Consider the following 14,424-nt stretch of genomic DNA (forward strand, 5'->3'; position numbering starts at 1 on the left):
AAATTGGTTAATTATATCTAGATTAAATAATGATCTGGCCATAGTGTGTAATTAGGAAATAGACATTTTGATGTTGGATTTGTATTGTTTCTTTAATTCCATGTCAGATTAGAAAATATAGTAACATAAAATAGAAGTAAGTGAACTTAGATGTAAGTTAATATAGATGCAAGTTAATTTAGATGTACAGGTAGCAAGCTGTAGAAAAATGCACATATTACAGTATGAGTAAACCAAATGTACATTTACAGTATGAGTAGACCAACTATACAAAATTTGTATCATATTCCTGAACGCATTAATAATTTATCTAGATTTAAAAAGCTGGGCAAGGGTCGGACTTTGCAACCAATTTCTAATATATAATTCTTTTAGAGAAAATAAACTCAAACATGCAACAATATACCAAGAGGTAGTCAAGCCTCATGGAAAAGAATGAAACTATACAAATTGAGATAGAATATTCCTATTGTATATGATTTGAAAGGAGGAAAAGCGGACACCTGAAATTTATACCTAATCAGGAATAATATGGACCAACATCTAGTTATGCTTATCTAGTGACTTCAACTTTAACTGTGACAAATAACCTAGCATAACAGTAACCTATGGAACGAAATGTGCATAACAAATATCCATGAAAGAGACGTATAATTATATATAGGACTTCGTTCACTCTTATTTCAGTCTAAACAGACCTCTGGTGTTGAACGATGAAAGAAAACATAATCACAACCATAACCTTCTTCAAGTGCGATAAACAAATAAAAATAGTAGCTATAATGTAGAGATAGGAGACCCAAAAGAGAGGGATTTATTTTAACAATAAATTAATACTTTTAAATAGTTCCATTCCTTTAGATTTGATTCGAAGGAAACATGAGGAGGACACCTCGGAACGATGTTCTGAGGATGAAATAATCAAAATGATACACCGAACCGAGGTACCAATCTCGTAGAGCAAATTCATTTACAGAAAGATTAGGGAAAACCACATATCAGATTCATCATTATATTAAAAGGGTAACTGTAAACAGTTAGTGATATCGATTCATTCACACTGAATTAATTTACAAGAAAGAACCTAGAAAATTACATCTGCATGCTGAGATATTCCAAGAGAGAATAGCTCATGGGGGCATCACCAAATAAACAACATAACCTATGCATAGAACCTCTCATAACATGAATAGGAATTAAAAATGAGGGAAAACCCTATTCTGAACGGAACCCACATTCAAGGCAAGAAGAGTCGACAACAATCAAGGGAAATCCTGCATACCCAGAGCCTTGGCATTGGTAGAAACTAGGTTGTGCGAAGGTCTGGTAGCCATGGCCACGCTTAGCTCGACCAAACCCTACACCATAAATGCACGGTTAAACATTTCATACATCCATTTAATCCAAAATGCTATGAATATCAAGACCTGCACCAAAAACGAGAGGAAAACCCTCATTACTTACTCGAGGGAGAGGAGGTGTAGCAGAGGTGTTTCTACAATAAAGACTCCAAACACCATCGTGGAGGTGACACCTACAGGAACCGAGCCCACGTTAGAACAATGCCATTGCAAGGATGTGTAAACCTATGAAGCAGTAAACCTGTGAATCAAGTCCTAATCTAGATGACGAACAAAGATAAAATTCAGGTTCAAACTGAAAATAAGGGCTTACCTGATAATGATTTCGAAACAACAGTATACAGCTCTAATGCAAGCCTATTCACAAATAGGAATGCCCAACGAACTCTTCATAATGCATAGCATGTGGGAAACGATGAGTTGTAGAAGAACCTCATTGTAGAAACTAGAACGCAGCCTCTAGAGCCATGCCCAGCAAATGAGCAAAGGAACCAAGCGAACACCAGTTCGTAAGGGTTTACCCTCGATGTTTGACACAGCCTAGTACCCATTGCTTTTCCCACATTGTACTCCAAGCAAAAGATCGCAAGCGATAAGGTTGAGTCCCCACAGTTGGTGGCCATCGAGCCATTGACTGACCAGATAAGCCATGGAGATTCAACACAATACAATAATGTAAGATACAGAGAATTGTTAGGATACTACCATTGCATACAACCTGTCAAGTCAGGTTTAATAACCAGAATAATCACATCAATTAAGTAATTGTAATCTGAACCTTAATAGCAGGGTATCAAGATTGGATGTTTCATTACAATGCAACAATGTATTAGGTTGTGGTAATATTTATATTAGGTTTGTTCATAATTTTCTTTTTATATATATATGTCCTATGTAAATAGTTAGATTATAGGTGTTACAATTAATTTAATATTAACCTTGATTGTAACATTAAATATAGATTGTAAATATTAATCTAATTATATATAAAATTAAAATAATGCTTTTTCATACTATAAAAATAAGCATTATTATATTAATATATATTAAAACTAATCTATGCATAATATCATGTCTTAATATAGTTAGTACATAACTCTCCCCCCCATCATACACATGTAATATTAATGTGAAGACAAATTAATTTCTTCATTAGGGACATTGATTTGCATAAATATTAGTAGGTAGTAACCACTAGTAAGTCTACATATTTACAGTTTTACTCCTACATAAGTGATAAGGAAAACATAACTAATGGTGAGAAGTAACTCTTAGTAAATATATTCATTTACATCTTATTCCTATCCATCTTTTATGCAAAGACTTGCTTAATTTATGATGGGAAGTAATTCATGGTAAATATGTTATTTACTTCCTTCAAAACTTATGAATAAAATATCACTATATAAATGTCTAAAAAATGCATGAATATTACAACCATATTGTCATTTTTAAAATAACACCACATTCAATTAAAAGTTTTTTTTTTCAAAATAATAGCAAGTTTTTTTTTTTCTTTTGAATTTTCAAGGATGACTTTGAATTTTTTGTGTAAATGTTTTTAATTATTACACATTTATAGAATTACAATTTCATTAATTCTTATATGCATTCTCTTTTTCAAGAGTTTTTAGTCACAATGATGTTGTATACAAAATATTAATTTAGCAATAAAAGAACTAAAACCACTAAGTTTATAACAAAATATCCACTTCACAATACACTTCAATCCAACCTCTCAGAAGAAAATTCACAAACAAAATGACCATTTAGTATGAGGGTGTAAAAGTGGCTTCTTTTTAACTCAAGCAAAAATTTTATAAATTTTGTGGTTCATGTCACTTATCTAACTCATTCAAAATTATAATTTGTTTAATTAATAACTACTTATTATTCATTCATCAATGCATTCAAATAAATGCATAAACAAATAATTATTTAAAAATTTAACATACAAAATTATCCTCTCTCAACTCTCACATTTCATATTTTCATTCTTAGATATCTCCTTCATATTATGTATTTAACTTTTCTCAACTCACTTTTTTTTTCTCACACTTATATTTGAATTTAAATTCTTAACTATTTCCTCTCTTTAATTTCCAAGTACATTAGTAGTTAGATTTAATTAATTAATCATCATCATTATTATTTTCATTACATGCACATTATTTTAAAATATATCTGACTTTTGTAATAACTTTTACTCACTTTCATATTTTTTTAATTATGAAATAATAGTTAATTTTAATGTTCATTTATACTACTACATTTAATGAACATTTTTATATGATTATTTTTCATTTAAATATTTACAACACAATAAGTTAAGTTAATCCCGTTTCAAGTTTTCAATTAATTTTCTCTCCAAATATATCTTCTGATTCATAAAGGATACATTGGGAGCCCTGCTTTTCATGTTCTTTAAAAATTACCATTTAGTATGTTTTAAGGGTGTCATGTTTGTCATGCCTTTTAAGAATCCACTTTTTTGGTAGAGAAAGAGATCGCGTTAATCGGATATTTTTTAATTTTTATTGATATGTTAATCGTAATTAAAGAATAAGGTTATCATATTAATTTTTGAGTTAATTAATCTAAGATTAATAATATAGAATCTTAAAATTTTAAAATAAAAGCGTGTTTAGATTTTCAACATAGATTCTCGAAAATGAGTACTTTTCAACATAGAATATAGAAAATGAGTGCTAGTACGAACATCATGTATTATTTCTTTATGGTACTTAATAGTATTTTGTACAACCCTATTACCTATGTGTAGATTTATTTGCCAAAATGTTTCTTATGCCTACACAAACTACAATCAATGCATCAAATAATTTCATAATGGAGTAAAAAAATAGAATTAAGTTGGGGTTATTTCACCGAATCGATTGTCTATTGTAGATGTGATCCACTGTTACTTTGTACATTTGTTTTTTTGTCACACAAGAAAATCATTCATAGCATATTATATATATTTATATTTATATATATATAGATATTTTAAAACATTAAAATTTTATATAATTAGATTTCCTCAGCATAATTTATATATGACCTATAAAGACGTATAATATTAATATATATAAAAAGTATTAATATATATAAACTTTTTATTAATCTGACCTATAATAATGTATTAAAATATAATTAAATTAAAAAAATATTATAATATGATTTATAAAGAGTTTATTAAATTACATTAATAAGTTAATAAAATAAATTATAGGTTTAAATTGAGAGAGGAAGATGTATATATAATTCTAAATTTTAGTAGTCAAATCATTTCTCAAAAATGAATCTCTTGTCTCATAAGGAGGGTGCATCAATTTAATATTAACCTTGACTACAACATCAAATATAAATTGTAAATATTATTCTTGTTATGTATAAAACTAAAATAATACTTTTTCATACGATAAAAATAAGCATTATTATATTAATATATTAAAAATAATTTATTCATAATATCATGTTCTAATATAGTTAGTACATAATTCTCCTCCCCCATTATATACATGTAATATTAATATGAAGACAAATTAATTTCTTGCTTAAGGACATTGACTTGCATAAATGTTAGTGGGTAGTAACCACTAGTAAGTCTACATATTTACAGTTTTACTCCTACATAAGCGATGAGGAAAGCATAATTAATAGTTAGAAATAACTCTTAGTAAATATTTTCCTTTACATCATATTCATATACGTCTCTTATGCAAAGACTTGCTTAAATTATGATGGGAAGTAATTCATGGTAAATATGTTATTTACTTCCTTCAAAACTTACAAATCAAACATCACTATATAAATATCTAAAAAACGCATGAATATCGCAACAATGTGATATTTAAAATAACACCACATTCATTTAAAAGCTTTTTTTTTTCAAAAATGATAGCAAGTTTTTTTCTTTTTTTGAATTTTCAAGAATGAGTTTGAATTTTTTGTGTAAATGTTTTTTATTATTACATATTTATAAGTTTACAAATTCACTAATTCTTATATTTATTCTCTTTTTCAAAAGTTTTTTCACAATGATGTTGTATACAAAATATTAATTTAGCAATAAAAAAAAGTGAAACCACTAAGTTTATAACAAAATATCCACTTCACAATACACTTCAATCCAAGCTCTTAGAAGAAAATTCACAAACAAAATAACCATTTAGTATTAGGGTGTAAAAGTGGCTTCTTCTTAACTCAAGCACTAATTTTAAAGATTTTTTGGTCATTCAAAATTATATTTTGTTTAATTAATAACTACTTATTATTGATTCCTCAATGCATTCAAACAAGTGCATAAATAATTAATTATTTAAAAATACAAGATAGAAAATTATCCTCACTCAAATCTCACATTTCATATTTTTATTCTTAGATATCTCCTTGATATTCTGTATTTACCTTCTCTCAACTCACTTTTTTTTTCTCACACTTATATTTGAACTTAAATTCTTAACTATTTCTTCTCCTATTTGAATTAATCATTATTATTATTATTATTTTCATTACATATACGTTATTTTAGAATCTATTTATCTTTTGTAATAACTTTTACTTACTTTGATAATTTTTTAATTATGAAATAATAGTTAATCTTGATGTTCATTTATACTATTTGCATTTAATTAATGTTTTTATATGATTATTTTTCATTTAAATATATTTTTTTTTCTAAGTAATGCTAATTCTTAAAAAAAACAGTAAAAATACAACGAGGCTCCGGCCTCTGCGGCGCTGAACAAAGTTATGACATGATAAGTCAATAAAAACTAAAACAAGACTATCCACCGAGGGGAAACCAGTTTGAGTAAACCTAAAAAAAGATGCCCGCGCAGGGGTCCCAGTTCAAAACCAACATAAACATCTAGGTAATTCTACCAAAATTAGCCACATAGTTTGAAAAATCACTAAAAAAAGCCCCATGAATCAACGAAAAAGAAACCTGGCATCTTGAGCAGCAGGTTGCATGGACTCTCTTGGGGAGGTGTCGCTTGGTGGAGGCTCTTCCGCAATGAAACATATGTACTCATCCTAGTCCTCCACCGCTGCAGACGTGCCACCAGGGTTGCCCCCGTCCGCTGGCATGCCACCTGAACTACCTTCAACTGCATGCTTGCCTCCAGAGATGTCCTCACCCTTCGGAGTGCTATCATGGCCATCTTTGTGACCAGGCACAGCAGACCTGTTGTCCGAGTGTTTCCGACCGCTGATGGCTTGCTTCTCATTTACCTTCTTCTACTTGATGTTATCCTCCGTCTCTAGAACTAGGTCATGGGTCTTAGCATCTTGCTCATCATGTAGTCGAATTTCTTCACTGAAAGCCACAGTGATAATGGGGTTTGCCTTTGGAGGCCCCATTGAAGTTTAATTGAATCATTTTATGTGGCGAAGGAATCCATTTGTTGGGAGTATGGTGAGGTGAGGAGGATTTACTGTGTTTTTCCTGTACCTGTTTAATCCAAAGATTCTATTTTGTCCATATGTTCTGCTCCTGTGGAAGGGTAGGAAACTCCTCTTCATGCCAAGATTGGAGCATTAAGGTTTCCTGAAGATTATTGCAAAAGTTACTCCATAGGAGCTCTATTGGTGTACATTGATCTTTGAAGATGTGGCGATTCCTTTCTTTCCATGGGATCATTTTCCATACAGAATTTAGCGTTTTTCTCTTGTACGGATTAGTTGCCCAATCACAGATGGTGTTGGTGATCTCCTCTTTAACTCTTCCTTATTTTTGATATCTAAAGCTTACTGTTTCCTAGAGTCTATTTTCCAAATTGCATGTGTTCATGAGGTGCTAGATGGTCTCTTCCTATTGTTTACAGTTGGGGCATATTGAGGGCCCGTGGAAGCTTTTTTTCCATAGGTTGTCCCAAGTGAGTATTCTTTTTTGACATAATAGCCAGAGGAAAGTAGAGACTTTGGGCCAAATATTGGGTGACCATACTTTATCCCAAAGAGGATCCTTGACTGTTTGATTGCCAATCAGTATTTTGTATGCCACTTGTGTGGTAAAGGTACCATGAGAATTATACCCCCAACATGTTATATCCTTCTTGTTAGAAAAATGAATTTTCTGATTAGTAATCTCTGTTTCCAATTCCTTATGTATAGAATATGTTCCTTGCCTGCTAATGTGGGTCGTGCTAAGCCATTGTCTATATCCTTGATTGAGGGTAGGCGTCCAATGTTGGCTGACTTTATCCATCTGAGGCTCTTCCCAACCCTCTGTTTGTTGAGGTCTGATTAGGTTGCTTAGCTTGGGTCTTTGCTGCCAGGAATCACCCCAAAAGCGTGCATTGTTGTCGTCCCTTATTTCCCAGAAACTATGTTGTTGGATTATAGCTTTGTGCTGACTAGCCGCATTCCAGATTAAGGAACCTTTTTCCATTTCTGTGAGTCGAATTAACTCATCTGGTGGTCGGTTGTTTGCATATTTGGTAGTCCAGAGGATGGCCCAAGGTGTGTGTGGATCAGAGAGCCATTTCCACCATAATCTTGCTCCCATAACTACATTGCTATGTTGAGGGTCTCGGAGGCCAGTACCCCCAGAATTTTTTGGAAGGCACACTGTTGTCTAGTTGACCAGTGCCCATTTTCTATTTTTTCTAGAGGATCCCCATAAAATATTCCGTTGTAGATTTTTTATTTTCTTAAGCACTCATTTTGGTGTTGCCAAAACAAAGAAGAGATAAAGAGGCATGGATTGTAGGACAACTTTGACTAACACGAGACAACTAGTCATATTTAGGGCTTTGAAAGTCTAGGAGGAAAGGCGAGCTCCAAAATTTTCTAGGAGTGCTACTTACAGGATGAGTGCTTTAATGCAAAATCAGTCATGGGGGCACCCAGATATTTAGAAGGGAGAGGGTTTATGGGAAAACTAGTGTCTTTTCAATTTGCTAGTCCCACTAATATTGGCAGCTATCCTAGAAACAAAAAATCAAAGAAATTCGTGATTTCCTCTGTGTATGATAGATAAGAGAGAGACAAAGGAACCAACCTGGATCTTTTTCTTAACTCCTTGCTTGATCTCTCTCCCCCTTGACAGAGCTTGCAACTTCTCTTCATACTTATCCCGCTTGGAGAGTACCTGTAGAAACACAGTAACAAAGAACTATCCAAGCATCTCGATCTATTATATCATAATCATTACAGAATCAGAAATACAATGAACATACAATGGCATTCACAAATAAAAACATTCACAAATACATGATTGTATGGAAGAAAACTCAAAGAAATTTATTAAATAAAAGGGAGAATTACAACCCAGTTGTCCGATCTAGTATCATCCTCCTAGCATCGAAGCCCTCTTCACCTCATGAAATAACAAGATCACCCCACAATACAATGCTCTTTCTCATATACGAACTATTAGCACTTCCTTACAAGTTACAAAATTCTAGCCTTCAGATCTCTCAGATGAGGGATCCATTTATAGATGTTTGCAAGGGTGTGAGTCATCTCTGGGTTTTTGATTAGTGTCATTCCACTTGTAGTTCTTGGTTCCACTTAGAGATTTCTTGGATCTCTTAGTCATCCCTAGGCGAATTCAGAGAGGCAAGTGTCATAGGAGAAGTTTCTAGAAGATTCCATGAGCATCCACTTAGCAAATTGCCTCGGACATTTGTCCATCCTCACTCATCACACCCTACAGAAGGCCTCTTCAGTATGCATCACACCTGGCTAGTGTAGAAGTCAGTATACATCACACCCTGATAGTGGAGCACTTAGTATGGTCCTATTTTGGTCAGTTCTGAGTGGTTTTCCAGGTGGAACTTTTTGGGAATGATGTAATCAGTTGACCATGATCTTTTAGGGTATGAAACAACACTTTTAGGTGTTAAAGAGCACTTGGTTTATCGACATATAAGTTTGGGGTCGTAGGGCCCAAATATGTATATAACAGTTGCCCCTTAAAGCATGAAGTAGTAAATCTTTTGATGTCGGGTGAAATGCTTTATCATGAGGATCTGAGGTATTCGAACTGGAAGGTGACCTATATAAGATACAACACAATACATCATCATCATATTATTTTCATGATCTAGCTGACGCGGGCATTCCTATGCTCAGCTTTATAAATTCATTTTCATGTACATAGGACAGATAATCATCGGTAGTTGCAAACTAGTGATTCTTCTTATGAATGGTCATCCTCCCTTGCTTAGATGACCATTTGTGCAACTTCTATGTACATTTGATGTCTTTATATTCCTGAATATACCATAGTCCAGATGGATGAAACTAGATCCAGGGTCTTCAAACTTGTTCAATCTTTACTCGATGTACAAGTCAATCCATGGGAAAAGATGTCCTGAAGTCGAACATGGAAAGAAATTGCTTGATTACGAGCCAATAATGTAAGCTGTTAACAGGCACGAGAGGAATCATCGATAATGATAATGACCCTCAAGGTACTGTTATAGACATTTTTGGGCACTACAACCCCAAGCATGAAATTTCCATAAACCAAGGGTTCCTAAGTCCCTAAAAGTGTTGTTCTAACCCCTAAAGGAACAAGGCCAACTGATTACAGCTTCTCCCAGACGTTCTCCATGAAAAACTGTTCAGAATTGGTCAAAACAGGATCATTTCAGTTGCTCCACAGGCCAGGTGCGTTGCATCTCACCTAAGTACACTGATTGCATTTCAAAAAGCCCTTCTGTGGGGTGAGATGGGTGAGAAATGACAAATGATAGTGTCATTCCGCGAGGTGGAGAGGCAATGGAAGCTTCTAGAAACTTCTCCTGTGACACTTGCGTCTCTAAATTCGACCAAGGATTAGTAAGAGATCATCAATCTCCAAGTGGAAGCAAGAACTATCAGAGAGAATACACTAATCAAATCAAAAGCTGACTCATCTCCATTACAGATATCTATATATGGATCCCTCATCCCAGAGATCCAGAGGCTGGAATTTTGCATATTGTAAGGAATTGTTGTTGGTTTCTTGAGACAAACATCAGATTGTTGGGTGATCTAAGCTTTGTATGAGGTGAAGGGGGGCTTCCTTGCTGAGAGGTTGATTTTGTGTCAGAACAACTGGTTGTAACTCCTCTTGGCTTTTTCTTGTTTATCAATAAAATCTATTCAAGTTTTCCTCCATACTCTTGTGTCATTTATGTTTGATGCATTTGTATGGTCAATTTACATCTGATCCTAGATTGTTTATGATTATAGATCCATGTCTTTGTATAGTGCTATGCTACTGTGATCTTATAGGTACTCTGTGAAGCTGGGCGTGCAAGGGAACAAGTAGCGAAACACTATCAAGGAAGAGAGGAATAAAACCAGGAGATTAGCGCAAGACAGAGGTTGGTCTTCTTTGTTCCTCTTTATCTATACTTTATAAAGGAAAAATGAAAGTCACTTTACTTTGTTTGTTTCTAAGGTAGCTATCACACCTTAGTGGGATAAGCAGTTCTGAGTAGAAACTTTTCCCTGTAACAAAATGGCGACTCCGCTGGGGATGAATTAGTTTGTTTGTTTATCTTCCTTGTTGCCTATTTCATAAACTTACAGGTAGCATTCGAACTGCATTTGCCATAGCAAATGCAAAGTAGACAAATGCTACTTCAGTCAATCTTCGGGATCTGTTTATGATTTAATCAACTGATTCACAAACTCTCTGACTGCCCTTGTGATAGCTCTTAGATCCTCCTTAGATCTACCCCTGATTGTTGAATTACTGATTACATTTTGCTCGGCCAAAAACCATGAACTGAACTGAAAACTGCGACCTGGAACCCATGCAAAGTCTTGTTTCTGGCCCAGCGCAAGTACTGTTCTGAGAATCTGAAATTCAGCGCACTTCCCGAGTGTAGAAGGTGCGCTGCATTTCAAATTCCTTGTGTTACAGGTGCGCTGATCAGACTAGGCTTTGTGCAGTGTTGGTTCCTGTGATTCATTCTTTCTAGTTCTATTCCTGAATTTTGTTGTCTGTGATCAATATATGTATGTTTGAAACCCCTTTTCCTTGTTGTTATTCTGCCTCTTTTGTACAAAAGAACTGTAAATGTTTTTGTGTGTTTGTTGAGTCATTTTCAGTTCTCCTTTGCAAAAGTAACATAATCGTATTGTCATCCTTTGATTTGAGAGTGTCGCAAGTGTCGATTTCAATCATAGGAGAGTTAGATTGTTGTTGATGGTTGGTTATCCTGTTACTATTGTTTTTGGTCTAAATTTGTAATTTTTCTAGTGTCAAAAACAAGTATTCATTTCAAAATCGTAAGGTGTTGTGATCGTCTCCATTTTTTATTTCGAAAAGAAACTTGTTGATATTTGTCGCTTGAAAAGAAATTCAGATTTGTGCATCCACTTTCTTTTTATCATTCATATACTAAGAAAGTCGAAAAAAAATACATGCATGTGCATTTGCATTTAGACAGTCTGATTGGTTTGATTTAGGAAAGTGCATTTAGAGTGTGCTCTTTGCTCTTTGTGAAATGATTCTGTCTTTCTTTCCTTAGTAGCGACGATTTTCATTGCACAAAGAAGATAAGAAGATTGTTTATCATCTTAGATTGCATTTTAGGAATTACATCTACATCTCGCGGTGAACCTGAAAGGCAAACTTCATAAACAGGTCAACTATAAAATAAATTCAATGAATCTAACAACGCTTTGGAACCTAACGCACAACATTTAGAATTCTAGGCTAGAGATGTATTCTGGCGTCGTAAAACCTGGTAACTGTTGTTCTCACTGATGGTTGGGTGATTCCTCCACTTTGAGACGATAAGTGCCAGTACGGACTTGTGCTCCCACGTACCGTCGAGTATATTTTGGGAGACCACAATAGGCTTAATCCTTTATCCCTAGGAAGCCATGTCTCCCGCCCTATCGATCGCAATGCACTGAACACAACATTCGAGAAGATTGACTGCCATACCGTAAAAAGTATTCTACAGTTTTGCGATTGGTTTGGTAATCCCTCTACCTAGATTTCCAGAGCAGTCCCTTTCGTTCCTTTTTAGACTCTTTAACAGAGAAGGTCCATCTGAGCACCTGTCAGTTCAAGCTCATTAAAAATCAAAGGAGACTAGAGTCATCTTTTGTTTTTTCTCGACTCTTAAAAATTGAAAAAACAAGTTGTGTCAAAGCGTCTAAAATTTATTTTAAACGGAATATTCATTACCCTTTCCTACGTTGATCTTGGGTTGAGAAAATGGAATCCACCAACCAAGGAATTCCCCTTGGAGGAAATCCTAGTCCCTTCTCCTCTTGGGGAGATGTTGGTGCACCCGATATGGCCACATTGTTGCTTCCAGGATTGACAATCGGCTTGACTGTATGGCTCTTCTCAACCTCTGTAGTTCAGAACACCGCAATTCCTGAAAAATCGAGTCAGCAACTAGACGATTCCAGAGTTACCCATCAACCTTCCACTTCCTCCAATTCTTCCTCTCCTCCTTCCTCTTCGCTTGATGGGGCTGGTAAAGCCAAAAGTCAACTACCTGAGAAGAAGAAGGAAAAGAAGAAGAAAGAGAAGAAAAAGAAGGAGCCAAAAGCGAATGGGGCCAAACGAGCATCGTTTAGCGAAAATCCACACACTGCACCGACCAGGCCTAAATTTCCATGTGTCATTTGCAAAGGAGACCACTATCATAGAGATTGTCCTTGCATCCCTCGGGTCTTAAGGGACTAGTCTCCTCATTTGCACAACCCGGTGTCATCAACCTCTGATGATCATGTTGAAAACACACCGTCGACTAGTGAAAGTGAAGCCCTAGGACAAAAAGGAAAATATATATTTCCTTGTAAACTGTGCGAAGGAAATCATGTCATCCACCGTTGTCCCTTCTTAGATGAGGCTAAAAGAGTTTTGGATGAGCGTCGGGTTTCACCGTTACGACTTCCTCCTGGATATAAAAAACTCTTTCCAAGTCCGCCACTAGTTGAAAATCCAGCTCGCTCGGTCAGGTGGTCAGCTGAAGCATCTATCATTGAAGACAAACCATCTGAACCCATACCAGACGAAAGTGAAAAGGTCGAGGCAGCAGTTGACCCGGTCTTTCCTTCAGAGGTTCCATCTTCAGATGATACAGTCGCCGAAGAGAACAAGGATGATTCCAATGAACATGGGGGAAATTTACTCGTTCCTTTACCGCAGGAAGGAATTTCGTCAGAGTCATTCCTGGTCGTCTATTAGGTCCCACCTCCAAGCAACCTAGTTGTCTCCTTTGATTGGAATCAACTAGGGAGACCCCATTTACCAGCTAGTGTACCATTCTAAATCATTGTTCAAATATATAGAATGGTTATGGCTGGTACCATCATAGATGAAGGGGCTTCTGTGAGTATCCTTTCCTCGACTTATTGGAAAGCGCTTGGTTCACCATCGCTTTTGCCTGAGATGAGAAATCTAACAGGCTTTGATAAAGGAACCAGTCGACCGTTAGGGATCCTTCCCAATGTAACCATAACATTGAGAGGAAAAACTGTTCAAATGAACGTAGTGGTAGTTCAAGGACCCCTGGATTATAATCTACTCCTTGGACAAGACTATATTTATTGCATGGGAGAAATTGTCTCCTCACTCTTTAGAGTAATGTGTTTTCTGCATGAAGGAAGAGTGGTCAAGCTCATAGACCAGCTTTCATTCCCCGGTTCACGCATAGCAAATAGTCATATACCATCCCTGAATGGTCTTTTCACGCAAGAAATGTCTCAATCCCCAGTCCGTCTGCCCAATGAGTGCAAGTAATCCAGAGGACATGACTGAAACCTAGGGGGCGTGCACCGTGGTCTGCCTCGGCAGGAAAACTTCGGGTATAGGGTAGGTTTCCGTGAGAGTATATGACCTTCGTACTCCTATCCGAGATTGGAAGAGGGAGTTGGACTGGAATAAGATTCTCTTGTCAAAGTTATGTGGGTTGGCAGGCACTGTCACTCACCTTTGTTTATTTTGATAAACATCGCCGAAGAAGTGTTTTGTTTACGCCATAAATAGGACAATCTTTGGTAACCTGTAAGAGGTAGACGTCTCCCGGTAAAACAAATGTTTTAACGAAAGGAAGAAGAGCTAACCTTGAAACTATGTTTTATACCT

Source organism: Pinus tabuliformis, chromosome X (assembly GCF_031772625.1).
Source record: "Pinus tabuliformis cultivar Carrire ecotype Pingquan chromosome X, CPIR1, whole genome shotgun sequence".
Lineage (NCBI taxonomy): Eukaryota > Viridiplantae > Streptophyta > Pinopsida > Pinales > Pinaceae > Pinus > Pinus tabuliformis.